The sequence below is a fragment of the Aythya marila genome, assembly GCF_965140915.1.
Source record: "Aythya marila genome assembly, chromosome: 5".
Taxonomy (NCBI): Eukaryota; Metazoa; Chordata; class Aves; order Anseriformes; family Anatidae; genus Aythya; species Aythya marila.
Genome location: NC_139046.1, coordinates 55,933,355 through 55,956,527, shown reverse-complemented (window position 1 = coordinate 55,956,527; position 23,173 = coordinate 55,933,355). Strand labels below are relative to the sequence as shown.

The following is a 23,173-nucleotide window of genomic DNA, read 5'->3' as shown; positions in this document are numbered from 1 at the left end:
GATCTGCTGAGAGGAGTTCCAGAAAATGTGTTGAGCCCACGTCCCTTCCAGGCATCTCAGCCATCTTTCCCTTTCCCACTAATTGCTTTATATTTCTGAAACTGTACTGGTCAATTTAAGGGTAACCCACAAAACAATCACAGAAATTTTGTTTTGCCACCACATCTTTTCTATCTAAACCACAAGTAATACTAGAAGCTGACCATACCAGAACAAAATACAAACATGTATAAGCCAGAAAAAATGCGGAAATAGCGTTTTCTTACCACGACCCTGAAGATGAAAAAGACAAGTATGGACAGAAATGCTTACAAATCAGAAAAAAAAAAAATAAAATCAAAGAAACTAAATGTCAGGCAAGTATATTTTTTCATTCTTTAATGGTGAGTGTTAGCTATTTTATTTCAGGAAAAATCCATGTAACAGATCAATAGTTCAAATTCATGAACAACTTCTACGGCTGACAGCTATTTAACATTATTAAAACGTTGCCTTTCAGTAACCTAATCTTCTAAAAAAAACAATACCCAGGATTGCTGCTACTTGCGCTACTCAGACATGAAAACGAAAGCGTCAAATCTTTCCTGAAAGCTTTGCTGGATCCCAAGGCACACTTGGATGCAAGCTTGGATGCTCCCATGCTGGCAAAGGTCAGAAATACCAAGGCTTTGTACAGCTGCTTGCTTGATTTGTTCATGCTGCACTTGGGCCAACTATAAAAAGCTCAAAGGCTCGTATGAACACGTCAAAAGCAGGTACGAGGAGGAACAGTCTCTCCCTCCCCATTTCTCATCCCCGCTGCTGTGCTAGGTCCTGGGCAGTGCATGCACTTGGCTGAGCAACACACGTGGCCTCTGTTCAGCATGGGGATGTGGGCAGGGGGGCAGCTGGGGCAGCCTGGCTCATTCCCAGGCATTCGAGCACTTGCTCTGTCTTTAAACCCAGTTTTAAAAGAGTTTCTTTGGTCAGGCTGAGTGCAATTCTCGCAGTGTATTTATAGCCTGGAATCATCTTTCATTTTACATCAATACCTAACGGTTTAGGATATTTATCACAGAAATTTCAGCTGCTCTCAGTGTGTATGAGGCTAGGTACTTCCTTTAGAGGCTACCGTGATATTCAGAGAAGCACTGGAAGTAGAAATTCGTAGATTCAGAGGTGTTAAGACTATTTTCTAAGCAGTCACTGACACATCCTCGCTTTTTGGCTCATCCCCTTGTGGAAGACAGATAACAGTACATATGTTTTACCTTACTGGATTTTGCAAGGATTAGTTAGTGGGTTTTTTTTTTATGTGTACTTTGACTTTTGTGGACTGTATTTGGCAATGGGAGAATGGCAGCGTAATTCCTTGTAACCGCAGGGGACCTGTGACTTGTGCACCGGGGGTGTGTGGGGATGTATGGTGTGCATTACAGCGCAGGCACAGACCCAGCTGCTCCGTGCAGCACACCACTTAGAGGCATGGCAGTAGCCATACAGCTGAAATATTTTCTTACCCTTTCCATTAAGTTTAAACCAGAAAAAAAGAAAGAAAAGGACTCACTTCCTGCCATGACATCACTAAGAAATATTTAAACCATACACATTTCCTCAGTTTAGTCAACTTTCCCCTGCTGTTTGAATGCAGTCCCTTTTATTTTGTGAAAATGTCTGAGGACAAATGTTCAGACAGCATTTGCTGCCCGTCTGTGCCTTGCACTAATTCTCAGCCATGCACCCAGCTCCAATCAGCCTACAGCACAATCTCTTCGGTGGCAAACAACCAAACCTAAACATAAATAGTGGCAGGCTCGCACAGTTCAGAGGCTCACAACTGAAGTGCCTCAAGGCTCAGGAGGTGCTTGCCCCCGGCCTCTCTTTCACCCAAGTTTTGTGTTTTAGCCACAGCCTTTGCTCCCCACCAGCAGGCTCTCACACCTCTGCCCCAGCCAGGCTGCTGCCACCTACGCGCCACGGGGCTGGCAGTGCAGTGCTGCCGGCTGCTCCCACGTCAGTCCGAAGCCTTCACCCTCCTGCACGGCAGCCAGCCAACACAGGAGGAAGCCTTCAGAGTCCCTGCTTGCATTTGCAGCTCGGGCAGCTGTTCCTTGTCTCCTCCAGGAGAGGGGCTGGGGCCATATCTGCCTGTGGTGCAGCCAGCTGGTTGGACCATGCTGACCTAAGCCTCAAATGCTTTCGTAGGGCAGCCAACTGCTTAGCAGCTACGTTCTGCGTTTCAACAGGACAGGAAGCATGGAGAACGGCTGCAACCAGATAAAAGCACTCCAGTGTGTTGTTCCTATCAGAACAGGGCGGAGACCCTCTCTCTCTCTCTAATACCACTCCAAATCTTGTCTGGTAATAACAGTGAGAAATAATAACGCTGTGATCTGCAGGTTGCTATAGACTTCACACACAAATACACAAGATGGATAAGCTGTCCCTACAGAAGGAAGCTGTCTCACCCCACAGCTCAGCACAGTGCTCCACTGCTTGTTGAAATTAGACCTCTCTGGGGGATGTCCAGCCAGGCCCAAAAGTCCCTCAGGTGGCACCTGCTGTGCAAAGGCCAGCTGACAGGCACTAGTTGCACATTTCAGCACCCTAAGTTAACAGCTTGGGTGGAGAAGCTGGCAGACCCAGCAGCTGCCTGAGCAGTTCTTCCTGTTGAATTAACCAAGCCGTGCAGAGAAAATTACAAATACTCAGGAGGAACTGCTCTGACTGATACAGGAATGTTAATGTAGGGTGGTCTTCTGTACGTAGCTAATGTAGTCAGGATATACAATTTTTTTCCAGTTTAAGCTAATCAACAGAAACAGCACATTCATTTAGAAGGGTGGTCTGGTAGGACCACAGCCTGGCTGGATGTAAGAGTGCAGCAGAACAGCATTTTGGAGAGGCTCACCTGATCGGGCCAAAAGATGCTGTTCCTAGGACCTTTGCAGTGGAGTCTCCCGTCACCATCTGGAGAGCAACTGACCATCACCCTCTTGAAAAGATCTGCACCCTTACGTATCACCTGTGAAAAAGATGCCAATTGGTTAGTTTTTTTTTTTTTTTTTTTTTTTTTTTCTTTTCCCCAGTAAATGCTATTTCCACAAGTCTGTGCAATGGGAAGGAAAACAGGAGTGCTGAAAGTCTGCAGTTGCAGTACTCAGAGTACACAGCATTAGACATCAAAGCACAGCCCAGGAAGTCCATTCTGTCATATGTGGTCCATGGCAGGTGGGTTCAGTGCTGAAACCCTTCCTCACATGAAGCTAATGCCAGCACACACACAAAGTAAGGTTTACTGCTAGAGACCACTGAGAAGCAGTGGCCCCCTTCCTCTTTGAATTTGCCCTAGGGGAAAACGCAGCAGCTTCCAGGCAAGAGTGGGATGAGATTTACTATTTTTACAGATTTTTTACCCTCTGAATTGCTAGGTCGCTTTCTCCCTGAACAACAGTGAACACATGACATGCAGCTGTTGCCCCAGAATGAGAGCTACTAGCTTACTGTCCCCAAATGACTATTTTGTAATTCTCCCTAAGAACAAGAATTGTTCTATGCCAGTTAAGTATGTGCCTCTGGAAAAAGAAAGGATCTCAGTTTTATGGACCTCATCGTTGTTTAGGTGCAACAGCATGCTCCACATCAACCGCATGACTCTTCTAGGATATGAGCTAACAAAGATCAAGCCATACAACTCTTGCTGTATTTTTCTTGGACACTTGCTCTTCCTAGACAGCAGTGGGAAGCTGTCTTGAAATTGCTTTTATAGTCTGTAAATATGGCAGATTTCTCTGTGATCCTGAGTGCTGCCTGAAATGAAACATATAATTGCATTTGGGAATGATGGACGTAGTGGCACGAATCCAGCAATTTCTGAGAACGTGGAGGCGTTAGGGAAGAAACATCAGTTTAAAGCAAAAAAATAAAAAATAAAAATACTGCCATCAAGAGTTCAGCGAGACGTGCCCTTCTAACTAATTGCCTGCTGAAGGTATAACTACGAGTCCTTGGGGGAGTCATCAGAATGATAACCTTGGAAGCTGAATGCCGTTAGCTGATAAGTGAGATCTGGGCTCTGTGCTGGGGAAATCTTTGGGATTCCTGCTGTCTTCGCCAGCAGTCAGAAAGCACCGGGCTGCCATATACAGGCGTAGCTTCCAGCCTCGCATTATCTTGGGTACTGATAGCAGCTGTTTGTGGCCATATTTCAGGTCAAGATAAACATCCAAGTGTTTACCTAGCTTCACCCATGACACTGCAGATTGCAGCGAGGTCTGTAGTGCAGAGGCTGTGCTGCTAGCACACAGTTATTGAGCTGGCTGTTTCCAGCAAGCCCCTCTGGCTGCCCAGTACCCCAGCGATGCTGACATTAATACGACCAGAAATGCCTTTGCAAACTTAAAGCGAGGTTGTCCCAATGCGGGGTAAAAAGGATAAAGCACAACCTAGCCTGGAATCGCTTAAAAGAGCCTCCCTGGAAATACCCCGTGGGGATGATAGCAAGGGCAAGGTTAAGCACTTTGTCTTCCATCTGTTCATTTTTTTAATCACGGCCACTGTGAGAGAAAAATGAGAGCAGCTTGTATGACAGAGGCACCGACGGAGCATGGGAACTTTAGCCTACATGGAGATTTCCTTTATCGCCAGCTGTTATCAGTGAACTAGGAGCAATGATGAGGTGATAAAAGCCCAGGCAGCCTTTATGGAGAGCACACATTGAGGAATCAGGCAGACTGAAGAAATCAGTCTGGTAAGCTTAAACCATTTACAGAAGGCTTCCACAGAACCCAGAGGAAAATTAAATTCCTACATAACTCACTGGGCCAGCACCATGCTACTGAAAAGCCGAAACCCCCCCAAATCTTTTCAGTTAAAACCCCAGAGCTTTCAGCTTTTAAGCCCTTTAAAACAAAATACCTGAGAGGAACAAGGCAATTGTTAACAACAGCTCAAGCAGCTCGCAATCGAAAAACCATCTCACCGTGCTTCAGACTGGCTCTGAGAACCACTTCTGAAACCAGGCACATTTGCTTTTTCCAATACACTGCTGAAGAAAATTATTTCCCTGGTACTTTCCACTTGTATATAGGGGAAATGAGAAGAGATTAATTAACTATTATGAATACATTAGTTTAAGAGGTTTTCATTTTAGCATAATACTGTACACCGAAATAAGATGATTTATCTACAGGGAGAAATTTGCTGGATTTGGAAATAAAGGTGTCTAGGAAACCTGTAAATGCAACTCATTAGGATTTATTTCTATTAGTAGCTAACCTTTTTGCTTTACTTATACTTGTCTTTTCCATAGAGCTTCTGATACTGCAACCTCCTACTGCCTGGGTGTGCAATCCCCTCCGATTCTGTGCTAGCACAGCTGCAGCCTTACCATTACCGGGCACAAAAAGGAGCATCAAGTCCAAAACAGCTGAAGCCTTGTGTATACGTAAGTGCTGATTATGTGAAACGTGAAGAACAGACTGACATTCATCGGGATGTTGGGTAAAATTCTTACCCTCCTGTTGCCATTTCTTATTTTCTTTGCACAGCAAGTTCTGCTTGTGAGCAAGGCTCTGCAGCAGTAAGTTCTGGACAAACAACAAAAAACGACAGTTTCTGCCCAGAAGAACATACACACTAAATCATCAGATCTGAAGGAAGTAAAGGAACCCCTGTTTAGATAGACTTCAGAAAGTTTTACGTCTTTTCCTCAAACCAAAGAAATGAAGTCTTCTGTTGATTTTTCCAATGGGAACTTTCTCCTTCTTGTTTTTCACAGTTTTTTTTTCTTTTTTATTTTTTTTTTCTCCCCTTTTAGGGAAACTACTACTTTCTTTATCTTGCTTAATGGTTTAGTCTAAAATATCCTATTTCCTTAAACAATTCTTTCTTGTCTCTGACCAACGTTTTGAATTATCATACTGTGGCTTCGTGCTCATGTGACCAGGAAATAAAGCTGAAGGCTGTGGTTGCATAATATAATTCATTATAGACTCACAAGCTCGCTTTAACAGCAGCACTTTTCTGCAACAGCCCAGTCTCATTTTTTTTCCTTGCAGTTACCATCATACCTCCATAAATTTCTCCAACTCTAGGTAGCTTCTAACAGATTCACAGCTCCAGTGCTCCTGGGATAGGAAGCAAGGATAAATGGAAGGAATTCAGCCTAAACTATTTGACGTTTTCTTAATATGAGGAAAAAAAAAAGAGGTGCAAAAAAATCCTGTGTCAAAAGTATCATCTAGGAAGGACATCCAAAGATGTTCAGTAGACATCCAGCACAAAGATCAATGAAAAATGCCAGGTTGAGATAATATCATTCTTCTCATAGCAGTGAGAAATGCTCGACTTCAGTTTTCCCAGCATGTCTGACCCACTTGTGGCAGCTTTGCCAGGCAGGGATTGCAAAGCATTTTTGCTTTTAAGGGGCTTGAACTCAGTTTGCCCTGAAATTTGGTATGCATTGTTTGGCGTGCTCTGGGTAGGGCTAGTCTCCCAAATTTCAGACATTTGGCTAAAAGAGTCTTCAAAGACACATCCCCAAACTCTTATTTTTTCTTCAGCTTGGCAAATTATAGCAATTTGGGTATGTGCAGGCTCTGATCTGTTCAGGCCCCAGACAGCAACCCCATCTCCTGCAGAGCACTTGCTCTCCGGGCAGGGTAGCACTGCTGAGACTCATATTCACAAAAGGGCTTTGTAGCTGCCAGTCTCAGAGCTCAAAACTAGCTTGAAACGGTATAGCTGGGCCAGAGGAGTCAAAAAAACTTTCCAGTTCATCCATTCACCTCTGAATATGTGTCATCTTTATACAGCATACTGCTGCCTAAAATTGAGTGCAGGCAAACACCTTTACACAGACAGTTCTCGTCTGGGTGCATTTTTTTTTTTTCCCTGATGTCTGAAAACATACAATAAAATATGTCTTTTCATCAACAAGATAGCCTTGCTATTGCTACTTTGTTCTCGCTGCCTTATTCTGCAGGAAACATTCGGTCTATTTGCATCTGTTTATGGAAAGAGAACAAGCATTTCAAGGGAAACAGAAAAAAAGAACGTCAAACTGGGAAAATGCCTTCTCTGTCAGCACTACCATATTAATAGTGCTTGCCGTTTCACTCAGTAATAAATAACAAGCCATTCCTTCCTTAAAAAAAGAAGCAAGAACACACCCTCAGCCAAAAACATCCCAAGCAGAAAGGCCAAGTTTCCATAAGTGCAAGACTACATTAATTATGTGTCTAAACAGTCCATGGCGTTTGCAGAAAGCAACCCATCTCTTTCTGAGCTGTTACTTTTTAAATGTATTTTCAGCCTTCTGCAAAGCGGTCGCAGTCCCTCAGCAAGCAGGTTTGCTTTTAGCGCTCTGCGGAGCTGCAGGGCTGGGAGGGAAGAGGAGGCAGGGCACCCCAGGCGCTCGGCTCAATTTCAGTTTCCTCTCAAATCAAACAATTCTGACTCGAATCTCTGGTTGCACTAATTCATAGAATAAGCTCAATTAGCTCCCGCTAATACATCGCTGCGAAATATCAGCATTCGAGCCTCCCGTGGCTCAAGTTTCTTTCTGCATCCATATATAGTTGCAGAGCCTCTGCCGAGCAGACTTGCTGATCTAGCACAGCTCTTTCCTTTGGAAAGTCTGACATGGAAAGCAGCTCTGTAAAAAGTTAAAAAGGCAGTGTTGAATATACTCACAGCAATATTTATTTTCATGTTTGTGTTTATCCTCTGTTGCTAATGGTAAAGATTCAGGAGTCTGTAAACGATCTCTTGCTTTGCTGGCCCATCCTTCAGCAAGTCAGTAACGTGATGATTTAACTCCAACAAAGTGCTCTAAGTTATACATAAACTTCTTTATATTATGAAATGAAGAGCAACTATGGTGCAATTATTTTTGTCTTTTGTGTCTGTGTGTGTGTATGTAACAATTTCTTTTGCAAAAGAAGAGCAAAATTCTATTTAATTATGGAATTTTCTACAAAAGTAGAAATGTAAATGGTAACGCATGAGTAATACATACTTGTGCAATCACATCTGAGGTGTGATTAAGTTTATAACCTTTTTCCTGCTCTTTTTCAGACACAGAATGAGATTTGCTATTGTTTGCCTCAGTCAGAAGGTACCGATTCGCTTTACATGTTGGAGCAATTAACCAGTATAAACATCGCATTCTGAATCAAATTAACTTTAATCACAGGGTCTAAACTAAATTGCATTCATTGTATTTCTAACGTGCCATGGCTAAGCTTTTTATTTTATGAAAAACCAGACAGAAAGAAAACATTATCTCACAGATGTCAATGGCTTTTAATGCAGATGAGTGATTTAGTGGCAGCCCTTCAGGTTGTGAACGCTTTGCCAAGGGCGCACTAGCTTTAGGCAGATCTGCTCCAAGACCAATTTCCACATCATGAAAAGGCCCATGAAAAGGATTTTGCAAAATGATAATACCAATCACTATATACTACTCATAACTGAAGTTGCAGTGACATGTATCGTTTTCATCTTCGCATTCACTGCTGTAGCAAACTAATGGCAGAGAAGAAATAAAACAGATGCCATGTGATGAAATCAAGGCATCTTGCTTGATGCTAAGAAGAGCACACAGCCTAGTTCCTGGCCTTTATGCACGTTCTTAGCTTAAATGTACATCTCCCTATATGCCTTTGCTTATGAACGCACTTATCCCTACAAGTTAACAGAAGGCAAGTTAAAAAGAATTGGAAAATTATGGCATTATCTCTTCTCTTCTTCTAAGATCACTTAAGCAGCACTGGGACTGGAGGCCATGCAGCTCTGCAAAGCCCATGGGAAAAGATGGCCTGGGGGTCAAAATCTCTTATCACCCTGAGCCATCACAGACATTTTTTTTTTTTTTCCTTTTGTAGTCCTATATTAGGTTATAGTGATATATTTCCCCAAATAACAGTCATGTGCATAAGTTTTCCTTCCTACCTTTCTTCCCTATTTAAAGATGAAAATCTTGCATTCCCACGATTTTGAGCTCTGCACTGTCACCAACATGTACCAGTTTTGGTGATGAAGGACTAGGCGTTTTCCCAGACTACCACAATGTACTGCATAGGACAACTGGGTGTTTATCTTCCTTGATAATTACACTATCATAATTTACTGAGCGGATGTCTCCCTCACTCGACCTTGCAGGGGTTTGCAGGTGAAAAAGAACTTTGTCTGTCCTGCCTGATCACGGCAAGTGGTAGAGACAACATGAGTTAGGAATCCCTCAGTTTTCCCTAACCTGATGTTTTCCTGGCTCTGCCATTGATTTACTCTATACCTGCATGAAAGCCACTTCATTTTGTGTATTTTATATTTTGAGACTTTGTGGGTGCTCCTTAGCAGCTTTTTGAACAAATCACTGTAGGAACACAGTTTATCTCATCCTTTTGGACTCATGACCTAACATTAAAATTTAGGTTATCGGCAGCAAGGTATTAGAAAACCATATGGGATTATATATATCTTTATCAATATTACAGAAGTCTCACCTTATCGGGTCCAGTTCCTGGTACAGAGACATCTCTAGTGCTGTCTGAGCTTATGGATACAGTTGAGTCTCCTGGATGTAACTGCAATTCAAATAGAGTAACACTTAAAACAACATTGTGGTAGGCTAGTCATAGGGAATCCAGACACAAACGTGAACACAGGAAAAGAATCAGACAAAAATATCCAGTAAAAGACTGTTTAGCTATGCTTTGTTGGAGTGCCTCAGTTTCAGCAAGTTTTCACTGACACCAAGGTGGGGGTTCCTGGATCCCAGAAGAGCTGTTCCCCAGAGCTAGGGGGATGCATTCCCAATCGAGGTGCAGACACTACAAACAACTCTTACTCACTAGCAACAACATGGACAAGGAGTACTCTGGTGAGCAGCTGGAAGAGCTGCCTTGTTAAAAAAAAAGAATTGGACTTGGTTTGATTTAACTCAAACTAAACACGAGGAAAAATTTTCCATGGGCTTGAAACCTGGCTTCTCAGGTTGCTCCAGAAGGGAATTTCTCATCTCTGAGATTGGCCCTTTGCTGCTAGAGGGGCCGAGATGTGTAATCCTTTCCTTAACCTTCCTTAACCGTACACCTTTTTCAAGATACAGCTATGAAAGGCAGACACCTCAAAATATATTATGAACAATTTCACGGGAGATCAGATTTTATTAAATCACCTCTCACATTAGAAATTATCTAGCTCTATGAAGAGAGCAGTCTTCAAAGGCAGACTGGTTTTTGGTCAGTTCCCAGACTTCTGCCTAAAACACATCCACGTTCCGGCTCCACTCCCAGTGCCCAGACCTCTCCCTGGGTCCCAAAGGACTGGACACCAATTAAGTTTCCATTTCAAAGGCCAAAATGGCACTCAAGCGCTGCCTAACTTTTATGCTGGTCTTCTACACAGGGCAAACTTCCCCCTAAGAACCTAATGCTCATACAAATAAACTGTTTCTTGAATATTAGATTATACCAAATACTATCAAGTATGTTTACATATCTTAGATAAGACTGCTATACTGTATTTCATCCTTTGACTACAGCTTTTCTAACAGTCATCTAGAATATGAAAAAGAAATAAGAGAAACTATAATACGGAGATCTAGTGGTTTACAAACACGTCTTTTGGTGCCAGCAATGACTATTCCATGATCCTAAATCTGTGATAGTACTGGCTTCCAGTTACCATCAAAGCAATGCAGATTATCAGAACACACTAGCTTGCATGTACATCTTTGAACTTACACAAAACAAGTTTTCGTCTAACACTAACTTGCCAGACAACAAAATCACAACCAAAATATAAGTAAAGAATTGGAATTAAAAGGATTTTTAAAGACAGCTCGCCCTTTAGAATTAGCTCACACATTATTGCATTCTTTAAAGGTGAAGATAACATTTCAGATTTGAGGTAGGTCATTTTCAGACTCGTTTAATTAGACTGGCATATGCCTTTAGTACTCTAAAGTACATTATTTATTTTCTGATAAAAACTAAAGTTCCTTTTTATGATTTATTGATTATTCCATACAATTATTTTCTATAAAGATAGAAGGCATATGAAGCACTGATATGCTTCATCCATTCCCTCTGTCCTAAGATGATGCACATCAGTTTTTGCAAAGTTCATTGCTGTGACCCTCTCATTTTGGCAGGAGGCAGCATGACTAACTTATTTAAAGTGTGAAGAAAGACTTATGTCAAAACCCCTTCCTTTTACCTTGCATTTTGGTTTGCAATGAAAGGAAGAGAGAGAAAGCACATTGCATTGTCAGGCAAGCAGCTGAAAGCAGGTCATGAATTCATATTCTTTGAATTTTAAGTTGAGTTATAAGTTTCAATGGACCTGAAAACTGAAATTCAAACCCAACGGAGATTATCAAAACACTGTAATTTTTCATGACTCTTGACATACCTCTTGCACGCACTAAGCAAAGTTGGGGTAAGTTTTGAGATTCATGACGAAAGGATTAAGTATTGGATGATCTAAACATACTTAGAAGGATGGCAGATTTCAACTACAAATAACATTTGGTTGGTGAATGATGTTCTTCATGGCTTCAGCATAGTTATACTGTCTCAATGGTCTCAAAAAAAAAAAAAGTACTGCATTACTGCATTGATAGGATTTTTTTTATTTGTTGTTTTAAGGAAATACTTCTAGGGGTAAAATCTTAGTTACGTTGGAGTCATCAACAAACCTTACGTAACTCTAAACAAGTCTCTCTTTCCAGAAATGTTTAAGAGTTGCTAAGGGGCGGTAGCAGATCCACAGGTACTTGTATTGTAATAAGCTAAGGATACCCAACTTGAACAAGATGATTTATTGAGCTCTTCAAGAACTGCTCTTGGAACTAATATTTTTGTTAGTGATGTTGGCACAAACACATAAAGGATATTAACAAAATATTGTAGTGCCCTAAAACTGGAAGGCATAATCAATACGGAGTGGATCAAGAAGAATTTATCACTTGCAAACTGTAACAGAAATAAGATAAAATTTGGCAAAAACAAGTACTCTGGAACCAAGAGCAAGAATTTCTGCCTTGAGCTTGGAACTCGGCAAATTAAATGGAAGAAGGAGAGAAAATGCTTTGAGTATTACTCGATCACAGGATAACTAAACCACTCTAATGCAGCTGTGGAAGAATCAGAGTGGAGCCTAGTGTATTTCAACCAACATATTTTGGACAGAAACAAAGAAGTATTAGTGTGATTGTTAAAGTATTAGTTGGAGTTTATCTTGAAGTGAGTTAACAGTAATTTCTTACTAAAGCAAGATTATTTCAAAGTGCACAAGAACAGAAAAGTCTGTTTTATGGGGGACTGGAAGACACTCAATGCATTACGCTTAGTAAAATAAAGCCTGAGAAGCAATATAGCTGCTTTCCATAAATACACTATGAGCTAAACATTGGGAACATATGAGAACCATTTAAGCTAAATGACTATATATACACACATACATGTAGCAAATCGACATAAACTGGATGGAAATGAGCCATCAAAGAAGAAAAGTTCTTGAACACTCTCCCAGTAAAACACCACAGGCCAAGGACTGAAACAGTTCAGAAATGAAGGTTGAGCAGTTTATGAAAAGAATTATATGCCACTGTTATCCCCCATGATATGGAGCTGGTTTCTATAAGCCAGAGGGCTGACGGGGAGTGTGGTCCAGGTTCCCGCTGAGCTCATCCAACCCACTGTGATGAGCAGAGGAAAAGCCCAGGAACTGACCAGCACAGAGTGATTCTGGCTAGCACGGCGTGGGTGCTCATCACCATGACCCATGGGGAAACCAGGGTGGCACTGGGGAGGAATGCCAAAGGTTAATCCCATCCAGTTTTGTCTCCAGGGGAACTAGTGCCACACAGACTGGTGGCTGCAGCAGGGGTATGAGGTGCCTGGAAGGGGAGTTGCAGTTGGCCAAAATACCAACTGGAAAATGACGTCTGTTCGTTCTTATTTTCCAACTGCTTGACTTGACAACCTGGACTTCATCTTGAAAGTACATGAACTTGAAAAATCAGATCCTTCTTGCCTCACCTCTGGGTATTTTGTAAGTTAGGTTCTCCCTACCTCAACTGATTTAGAATCTGAATGTAAATCTTCAGTATCTTCTGTGAAATACCCTCTCACAAATGTTTCATTTCCAGTTGAACAAAGGATGTATTAGCAACCAAAACATTTAAGCTTCATAACATTTAAAGACTTTTCCCAGCAACAAAGTCCCTGTGCACTTGAGTGAGTTGTTTCCCAGGCTGGCTTTACAGGAAACCAAACTGAGCCTCAATATACATTATTACAGCTAAAATATCAAGATCTATACCACATATTTGCAATATCTGATTTAACTGATAGCAGAATTGGCCTTATTTGTGTGGTCATATTTGTTATGCCATCCCTTGTATATACCTCTCCCCCCCCCCCCCCCCCCCCACACACACACTCTTTTACTCTTCTGCCTTTTTGTCCTATGTTCATTTGCCACCCAAGACAGGCATCAGTGTACTTTGGTTCCAGAAGCTTAGTCAAAATTTGGTATATCCATCATGACTGCTGGTAAAATCTCTCAATTAAAAACGTAGCTTTAGTCTAGACATGTAAACAGTTTCATATTTGTATTTGTGGAGTCCAGATTAGCTGGAAACTGGCAAACACCATACTTTAGGATGAAAGAGATTATTTTTCAGGTAGCGTGGAGTTTTTCTGAAAGTGTAATGCATACCTGAGAAAGATTTTCTGTTTGCAGTGAAAAAAAAATAGCTGGCTTGCAACAGAGCTACTGCCAGCACAGTTCCCATCTATAGTGCTCTCACACTGGCAGCTGTTCAAGCCGTTTCAGCCTTGCTGTCCATATGTGGTTCCCAGACAATGTCCAAATGCAAGCCAGTTTTCAGCTGTCCAGGTAAGTCTCTTCCTCAGCAGACGGAGCACAGACACTCACAGGACTTTCAAGCAGATTTGGCATTTCTTGCTCTCTTCTCCCTATAGTCTGCTGCGATGCCTGAACAGCTCAGTTACTTGGCAGCTTCCTCTGGACCCTTTGCAGTTTCCACTTGGGACTGAGCACATGGGTCCAAAAAGGGCTATCAGGACCCGACTATCTGAACTGGACATGGGCATTGCATAACCTCACAAACTCCCTATCCACAGCTATCAAAAGGGACACAGCCAAGAAGATTCAACTCCAAAGCTCTGAGAGACCTGTAGGCAATATATTATGGATTTATATTATATATAAATCACTATCAACCCTCTAATTTTTCCTGCTTCCCACAAATGACCATAGCTCCATACACAGCTCCCTATATTTCTCAAGAGTTCCCACCCTGATTTTGCTTCCCCAGCAGAAAAACCTATGGCCTTGACTAAAATTGTTAGAGAAATCAATTATCTGATTTGGCCTTGTGTGATAATAATTAGGAATTTGGATTCTTGTTTAAGTTTATTTGGAGCTACAAAAAATAAATAAGTGAATAAATGGAGAACCATAGCAATTTGCATTTGTTTGCAGGCTACTTTTTGTAATAAAATGTAGACTTTTTCTGCCTGGTTATCTTAATTTGTTCATTGCCTAAAAAGTTGTACATACTATAAATAAAATTATATGTAAGCTTTACCAATAGAGCAAATTGGTAAAATCCTTTGGTTGTTCCCTCTTTGAAAATCCAGTAAACATAATTGGTTACAAAACCCTATATGTGTGTTTGTGCAGATGTGGCTTTAGGCAATTTCTAGGTTGCGTGATTTTAGATGAGGTAAGTTAATCTGTGATGTCTAGACTTTCTTTCTCACATGACTCCAGTATGGAAGGTTTTTGACCAGCACTATCCTAACCTGCATAATTTATACATCTGTAGTGTATTTTCACTGTACACAGGCCAAGTTCCTAGAGTAATCTTTGCCAAGGAGCTTTTCCAGGTCTTGTTTGATCAGTCAAGCCACGATTCTAACACCAAATTCCTTATTACCAAACAACAGGAACCAAGCGCAAATTTGCTAGGTAATGTTTTGTCCACTTAGTCTGTTTAAAATATAACACAAAACCATCAAACCATCTGATCTTTTTGATCTTGCTTCTCTAAACTTGCAATGAAACGTTCTTGTCAAAATATTTGTTGGTGCTAGAAGAACAGATCTTTTGATTGCTCAGTAGCTCTTTATTTCATTTAGATTTCTTGTGGAGATTCCTGACTTGATATAACACACACACTATATTATAATAATATAATATTCTAAATATATGGAATATAAGATGTATCTCTGGTTCAGGTATTTCTGCCTAAGGACAGTCCTGTGAGTTCTACTAAAAATAACCAGCCTTAAAAGATATTTACAAAAACTATTAAAGAGAAAATACTGACAATAAGTCTAATCTCTAACGTCATTTCTCTTGTAGGTTCAGACCTCATTTGAACATACAAATAACACTATGAAAATATTTTTATTCACTATTAAAATGATTGGCTTTGTGGAAAGGAACAGAGTTCCTGCCTTGGGTTTACTTTAGCCTGCAACTTTGTGTGCTTTGATTTCACCTCACTAACTGCAGTCTACTGGTCCCACTTAAACAGCCAGGGACAATACTACATACATGTATACAAAATACTTGAAGTGTTTTATCAGAAATATGACTGAAAAAGGCATCAAAATGATTTTACTTCTAGGGCTCCATATTAACCATTTTTGTAGCAGCCCTTTAGGATGGGCATCTTGTGTTTAACTGGCTGAGCTGCAGTGTTGAAAAGAAAATGTAAGTACCATTAAGACCTGTATTTAAACCCTCCTATAGCTCGCGAAGCAGTAAGACTCTTTCGGAAAACAGTGGTTCACACTGAAGTTCATTACTACGGGTTGAAATACTCACTGTTGTTAGAGTAACCTGAATGCCCAACCTTTTACTTGTGGCTGCGTGTTTCACCAGCAAGGAAAGGAGAAAGGCAACTAACCCTCGAGATACTGACAGTTTCCAGCATAGTGAATGCTCTCTAAGGAATTACGCAATGAAAAAGAGAGATGAAGCACATCTGAAGAAATGATGTATCTTCTTTCTGAATCCTTCCCCTATCTCCAGGGCCCAGTGCTGCATTCTGGTCCTAACGTGTCTGGCTGCGTCTTATCTACCTTTTCTGCCAAATCTCTGATGTTCCTCTGGGGTTTCTGTAACAACTCAAGATGATGAGATAGAGCAGATGTCTTCTTCCCTGTGAGATTTTTGGTGTCTTTTTGGAGACTCAGGAGGTCTGGGACCTTCTAGCCCATTTTGGCTAACTCTGCAGCTCTTGCACTGGGAATAGTGCTGGCAGGGGTGTCTTGGGAGCACTACAACCCACTACCCCATGCTGCTCCTGAGCAAACCACTTTTATTTGTCCTGTTCCTGAGCTGAAACCAGGGCACTTTGCACCAGCACTGTTAGAGCAGGAGTGGATTTGACTGGCGGTCCCAAGTGCTGCGTGCCCAAGGCTTGGCTGTGCATAACACAATTCACTCATCATGTAATCCCACAACAAAGCCTGTGACCTGACAAAGAACTCTCCTGCCACCCTTCCAGCCCCAAAAGCAACTCTCCTGCAGCAAGCAAGGCTTGGTTATGCTTACAAATAAATGTTTCCTACTTCATGATCCTCATGACACCAGTGTTGGCAGCACCAAGTGCTTCTGGAACAGCCTTTTCCAGTAAAATGGGATCAGTTTCCTCAGCAGTCCTCCATGGGCTCATTTGGGTTTGCGAGTGACATGTGGAAAATCCATGAAATCATACCTGTCATTAAGAAAGCTGCAGAGCTGTTGCTGTGCTTTAAACAACCTGTTTCTCACGGATAGTTTTTACTAACTGATTGCGCTGCTGGCAGGGATTTCCAGTCTTACAAAACCGATGTACCAATCATCTCCTCAAATCTGCTTGCCTTCAGGATGTACATCGAGCCCTTGGGACTCAGAAAGAGCCACCTGCATCCTGCTGTCTGGGAACACCACATGCATGCACACACACACACATACATGGACACATACACGCACACATTTATAAATACAATCTTGCTGTTGTCCCTCACCAGAAGATACTTTAAGGGCTCCCGCTTATTTTTCTTTGAAACAAATACTGATGTAATTAAGTAATTTGTGTTTATAATTACAAACATCTTGCCTCACAGCACTGTTACAAGCTACATTTTTCGTGATGTAGCACATGGAGAATGAGCCATATGTCTGCAAAATGAGCCACGTAGGTCGTTATGTAGAAGCAGTATTTTCAATTTTAAACATAATTCACAAGACCCTTTAGGAACTTAATCATTCCTACACCCTTTCTCCGTGGATGCATAGCCCAAGATAATGTAGTTCAGATGAGTTTGCTGTGATTACAGCGGTGTGAACGCATTTCAAAATCTCAAGACAAAAGTTTATAACACAGACTCTTTCAAATGATAAGAACCACGCTACCAATGTGGCTTGTTCTCCTCTGCAGCCACCCACCCTCCATCATCTTCCCCCTCCCTGGACAGACTTGTGGCAATTTCCCTTTTAGGGTGAAAGCTTATCCCTCCAGTCTAGCCATAAACCCTTCCTCCGCTGGGGTGGTGTGGATAGTTGAAAACAAAAGAGACCTTTATTTTCCCTGGTTTCAATGATAACAGATCCCTCTGGCACAAGGTTAAGCCAGTTCCCCTGCGGCCCCCAGCACGCAGCTCGTCCTGCTGTCCGCACACAGCAGCCAAGGGAGATTTCTCCCCTCTACTCAGAGCTCCTGCTCAACAAAAAGGCTACACTACTAGCAAATCCCTCTTTTCCACAGTTCCTCTCTTAACTATTTTTAAGTCCTCCTTGAGGACTTTGCTAGGAGCATTCTGGATTTATCAGCTTTTTGGCAGAAACACAAAAATGACACGTATAAACAGAGAGAAAGTTTACAGATAAACATAGACTTACACAGCTTTGCCTGTCACAGAAATTGGAGTTCCTTCTTTTATTGGCCTGCCTTGAAATTTGAAGACAGCCTCTATGAATAAGAAAGTTTCTGGTTACTCTGGTGACTTGTACGATACAGCCACTTGAGCGGCTGAAAGAAAACACAAGCTAATGATTTTAAAATGTTTCTGTTTTCTCTAACAATCGTGGCTGATAGTTACACTTTTCTGAAATATGCAAAGCATGAAGAAGTACTTGCATATCTTGGATATTTAAGGTTCACCTTCTTCAGGATGCCAAAGAATGCCACGGAAATTACGTGCTGAGAAGCAACACTGAAGTTGTAGTAACAGTAGTGAGTTACAAAATTTTGGCTCTACAGTTAAAGTTGCAAAGGGTTACCCTTTAGTTCATCAGCCTTGAAGAACTTTTTTTGGTAGCTGCAAGGAAGTCTGAATTTGTTTTAACAGATCCCATTCGATTTTCCATGCTTACTGAGCTCCTGACATCAGATAGGAGAAAAGAGTTTGATCCAATATTCCTTATCTGCTGTTCTTTGTTAGCTACGGTAATATGCTAGCTAGGCTTTGTTTTATGTTCCTGAAAACAGAAAGAAAACAACAACAAAGAACAGCTTGATTTGTATTTCACAGTTATTAAACTTTGCCTCAGAATAGTCTAGAAACAAAACATCTCCATATTGACATTGCTACGCGGTGCCAGTTGTGGTAGTCAGATGCAGAAGCAGGTGTGAAATGTCAGCATGCTCGAAGCTTTTTCTATGCAATCATAGTTTAGCATTATCTGCCAAATGTAAATTCTTACTTAAAATAACTTATCTCAGCTTGTAAGAGCTTTGGAGGGAGACCGTGACTGGCAGTGAGAGCAATGGTATTGCAAAGTTTGCTATAAAGAAATCACATGGAATAGCTTTAATTTTATTTTGTTTTGTTCCTCTCCATCAGGCTTCAATCTTCAGAGATTGTTTCCTTCTGTTGCACAACTCCGCAGTATTTGCAGAAGATCAAATGCCTGGCATGATGTCTGTTGCCTTCTTGAAATATCTAATTGGAGAATGATACAGACCAATTTAATACACTGGGTCAAATTTCACTTGGACCCAGGTCCTCAGTTCTGTACAAAACAGTCAAAATAACAGCGTGTAGGTATGCTGGGGTATGGTTCCAAAACACGAGGGTTTTATCCTGAAAACACAAGTGCAGATATATGCCGTCTTTCCCCACGCAGTTACATATTGAGTGCCTCATGCAGAAAGCCCTGACAACTCCCCTCGGTTCTACACCTTTTGGTATCAGGTTGAAGGGTATTTGCTTTCCATTACAGCCAAGGGTGAGTACAATTTAAGAACTGTATCTAGCACTCCCCTGTTTAAACTATGAGAAGAAATATGCCAGTAGGGTCCTGAAGTTGTTCTTAGCCTGCAAGATAATTTATTCCTCACGATGATGCAGCAACCTCGGAGCCTGGCTGCTGAGAAATCTCAATTTGCCTGCTGCAGATTTACCTGCAATTAAATCGGTTTCACTTGAAACTTGTTTGAAGCAAGCAAATTGCACACGAACTGTGAAAACTTGCAGATCAAGGCAAAGTGGAAGCTGCGAGCACCGAACTGCTCGCTCACTTGTTCAGACTGCAGAGTGCCAGTGGCTGCTTTAGCTCACCTGCCCCAGGTCGGCGCTGCTGGCACAGGCAGCAGGGAGCTGGGCATCAGCCTGAAGTGAAGAAACGAGGCTTTATTTCTGGTCTTAGCCTGTGGTCCCTCAGCAGACAGACTGGTGCCAGAAAAGGAGCATCTGGGAATAAGGCACTAAGTTGGCACTGAAGCGATGTCAGCCCAGGGCTTCTGGACAGGGCTGTCCCCCGCACCGTCGGGTCCACGGGCAGGGGGAGAACAGCTCCTACCCAAAGGCTCGCCTCCTCAGACCTGTCCCTTCTTTCCCTCTCTAAGGAAAGAGAGGGACCCAAAGCAAGAAGTGTTGGCATGATGCTATTACAAGTTTGCAGTGTGCAAAGAAGTAGGAGAGATGCCCCTTGATGTAGACTACAAAACGAGCTCAGGTTTACAGAAGCATGCTTTGCAAGCTTCCAGTGGTGCTCAGAGCTAAAATGCATGCTCAGATCCAAATCCTAGCTCATGAGATGAAGTTCAATACCTGCTGCTTTCAGAAATGACAGAAATAACAGGAAAAGCCATACATAAACACCAAGACTGAGAGGAGAAGCCACGCTGCTTTAACTCTTGGTTGCAAACTGATAGCCACCTACTGGGATGCTATAGCTGCAGGGCAGACCAAAGAATATTAGTGGCTTTGGGATTTAAGCCTCAGGGTTATAACAGCCTTACCACAAACTGAAATCCCAGGACTGTCCTGGAAAGAAGAAAATGATTATGATGCCTTTGGTTTTGCATTCTTTCTTCAGACAGGATAGAGCTTTAGAAACAAAAGTTATATTAATCTGTCCCACTCCAGAGCACTGTTTTTGAAAGGGAGGGAGATGGCTTGTAGGTTTGCTTTCCTCCTTGTTCTGCAGAATGATCCTAACAGATAATAATCGTGAAACATATAGTAATCCCAACACTTTTTTTTATATATATACGCATATATACACATAAGCACACACACGTGTATATATGATAGATTAACGCTCCACTACAATAATGTGTCATTCCCAATATTAGAGTGAATATATTATGGCTTCAATAGTCTTGCAGATTGGGCAGCCAAACATTAGGGATTAGGTGCACAGAAGGTGCTGCAGGTGCTGCACATACCAGCTCCGAGACCCCATCGCAGGAGCCAGGTTGAGCGAACACTGGGACGTTGCATGCCCCTGCCCAGGCTCCAGCCTCACTCACTGCATTCGATTTCCTGCCACGGGATCCTTCAACAAGGTCCCAGCCACAGCTCTCAGCTAAGCACAGGCAGAAGTGGGAGACGTCAGAAAGTCTGAGCTCAGTTTGGAGGGGCTTATCCGTCTGGCAAGCAGCCCCACTCCAGCGGTAAATTGTCTTACTCTTGGCCAGCAACCCCAGGGCCCAGATGCCAAAGCGTGGAGGCTATTTCCCCAGCAGCAGCTAAGCTGATGACTGCACATAGACCTTCCGTTGCCAACTCTTAAGTTGTTTCATATCCATCAAGAAGAGCTCCCACAGCTGCCTTGTCCTCCTAGATGCTTTCGATTGACACCCTGTAGTATTTCAGGAGAATTTATTTCACTTCCCTCACACAGAGTTGCTTCTCTTTGTCGCTTGAAAGTGAAACAAATGCTTATTGAGCCATTCCCTCTTTTTCTCTTGTCTTTCAATTTCAAGACCAACTCATGCTGTCCGATCAGGATCTCTTGAGCACAAGCACACCCTCCAACCTCCCCTTGCACAAGCAGTGCTCCTGACCCCATCTCCCAGCCTCTAAGACTGGTGTGGGACAGTTGCTGACTTAACTGCCAGCTACTCAGGAGCATACAGAACATCGTCGTGTCATGCATGGGAAGGAGCCTAGTCTGCTGTTTCACTCTCCTGCTTACCTACAAACCTCACTTTTCTTTAGGGTTGCAAGACAGAATTCAAAGGGCTGAAGCAAACAGCAAACCATTGTCTCCCCTCAACACTGCAATTATGTGTTATCTGAAACACACTGAACAAGTAATGACATGAAATTTAATATCACTACAGGGCACCATACATTATTCATTGAAGGGTAAAGGTCCTAACAACATAAGCATATGCACTGCTATCGTCTTTCCCAGAAAAACCATCCCCCCAAAGCCGGCCGGACAACTTCACAGGGTAAAATTTCACATACTATTTGCAGTTTCAGGTCCTAATTAATTGTACAGATTTCTAAGTTCATTAAAAACAGAGGATGGGGACTCAAAAATGACTTTCATAGACCGCAGAGCATGGCTCAGCTGGATTAACCCCAGCTCTGCTGCCGTGAGAGCGCCCTGGCTACAGCAGCACAGCACAAACGTCCCTGAGCGAGCCCCTCTTGGCTCACTGCAGGACGGGGCACGCAGCTGCTGGCAGAGCTGGCATTGTGCAGCCAACGTCCAACAGCAGAGTTTCTATGGGGCAAATCAAATCTTCCATCTATTATCGGCATCTTCCCATCACCACCTGCATAAATTGCCACGAACACTTGGGTTAACACCTCTGCTCTGTCTTGTTTAGATGCGTTTGCTATAGGTGAATGCATACTAAATAGTGAAGATGGCAACAGTAATTGTCTCATATCCACCTCAAGGCCCACAGTACGGCGATGATAATCATAAAAAATCCAAACCCTTGTAAGTATCGATACCGACTTTCTACAAAGGCATTCTCTGTCTCAGTCTCAGCTACTGACGGCTGTTGTGGCTTCGTGCGTTGTTTCACCCGGGTGATGCCTCGAATCACCTCTCCCATGGCAGTAAGCAGATTGATTGAAGATACTGAGCTGTGAACAATTCACAGAAAAAACACCCTGGTACTCATACAAGATTGTTTCAACATTAGATGATGATTTGCAAGTAATTCATAAACTATGTCACCATCACTAAACCAGCTCATCAGCTTTAATCAAATTAAACTCATGTGCATAAGCATGTACTGGGGACTGATGTAATTTCTGGAACAGATTCAGAAAGCAGTCACCAGCGTCTCAGGCTTTTACAAATGGTCCCATTCAAGAGCAGAGGAGTCTGCTTGACTTTGCTTCCCAACTCCAGAGCAACACGCCAATCAAACAGTGCTTGCTTCAGCTACAATACAGCTACGTATGATAACTACTGAAGTGGTCACTCAGACCCAAACGACATGAACATCGGCCAACAGACATCAAATGCGCTCTGCTCCCCAGCCCAGAAGATCTCGCTCCCAGCAGATCTGATCTAAAAAGGATGGGAGGGAGGCAGGAGCTCAGTCACTCTTCTGCAGTCAAGAAACTAAGGATAAAAGTGACTCAAATGAAAGCTCTGAGCACACCTTGGGTCTTCCCTGCCTTTCACTTGGGCTTCAAGATTACATCTTCTGCAATGACAGAATGACAGCTTAAATAAGGATAACCTTGAATAGCTTTTGTAACTAAAAACGTTAGAGAGTGCAGCCTTTATATATTTATTTATTTAGAGTTATTTTGTGTTTAAGGAAGATATTGGCCCTTCTCCAGCAGGATGGAGCACGCAGATGAGTTGCTGCCATTACATCTTGTCTGGGCAGCCGAGATGCTTTGGGAAAACACCTGTGATGCAAGTACACGTCATGCTGAAGACCCTTGCC

The 23,173-nt window shown here is 42.3% G+C and overlaps 1 long non-coding RNA gene across 1 annotated transcript in view; it reads right to left on the bottom strand.

The window, feature by feature from the left end:
- Nucleotides 1–2,901: 2,901 nt before the first annotated feature.
- LOC309878361 overlaps nt 2,902–23,173 on the bottom strand; it is an 81,555-nt gene continuing 61,283 nt past the window's right edge. The window contains exons 2-3 of the long non-coding RNA XR_014317525.1: nt 9,489–9,569; nt 2,902–3,004 (exon numbers count right to left, since the gene is read on the bottom strand). This is a non-coding gene — a long non-coding RNA (uncharacterized lncRNA). The remainder of the gene's footprint in view (nt 3,005–9,488; nt 9,570–23,173) is intronic.